Source organism: Penaeus monodon, chromosome 27 (genome assembly GCF_015228065.2).
Source record: "Penaeus monodon isolate SGIC_2016 chromosome 27, NSTDA_Pmon_1, whole genome shotgun sequence".
NCBI classification, from domain to species: Eukaryota; Metazoa; Arthropoda; class Malacostraca; order Decapoda; family Penaeidae; genus Penaeus; species Penaeus monodon.
In genome coordinates, this window is record NC_051412.1 from 35,148,540 (window position 1) to 35,149,486 (window position 947).

The window sequence follows — 947 nt, forward strand, 5'->3', positions numbered from 1 at the left end:
TGTCCATATATTTTTTTTTTCAGTTATTTAAGAAAAGAGAAAGGATTCCTGTGCAAGAGTTGAATAGACGAGCAGATGAAGAACTAAATGAACAAATGAAGGCATACAAAATGATCAATAACGCTACGGCTATCCGATCCGGGCGAGGCTTTTCGAAAAACTCGATTATGTTAAATAGAGTAAATAGTTAAGAAGAGATAGAGATAATTTAAATCATTCTAAACTAATGCTCTCTGGTATATGGCCAATTATTGGCTCCACTAAAGTCTAAATCTTCCTACGAAATTCAAGTTGGAGATTATACTTGGAAACAGAATTCGAAAAAACATCTTGCTGGGAGCCAAGTTGTACTGTGTGCCTGCACCAGCTCTCTTCATTGCGTCATAGACCATCTGGTGACGTCACCGTGAGTGGAACAGTGACTTCATGTTATCACTGTTACGTGATAATGCCTAGTGAAGCCTCCACAAGTAGAACGGTGGCGTCAAGTTGTCATTATTATGTCACAATGCCTCTTGAGGTCACAGCACATGGAACGGTGACGTCAAACGTTACAATTAACGCCTGGAACAGTGACAGTTACATTCTCTGTGTCACTTACGGCGTTCATACCAATGCTGCGCATTCCTCCATCATCGGAGTCACTTTAACATCACACGACTTATACATATATATTTTGGCGCACTTTTGTTGACATTATATTTAAGTATATCATAAAGCTCATTCCACACACCCTCGACTTCACGAAATATACCGCAAGGTCAGGGAACATATTGCTGATGTAAATAACAGTGAGTGATACTGCTTTATATTATTTTACAACATACATCATATGGTATATCATATACACGTGAATAAACAAAACAGAATGGTTATTCGGTGTATACATATGTACAATAGTATGTATTTTCGTGAAGTAACTTTGCTGTTAGCTTATGTTTTCATTT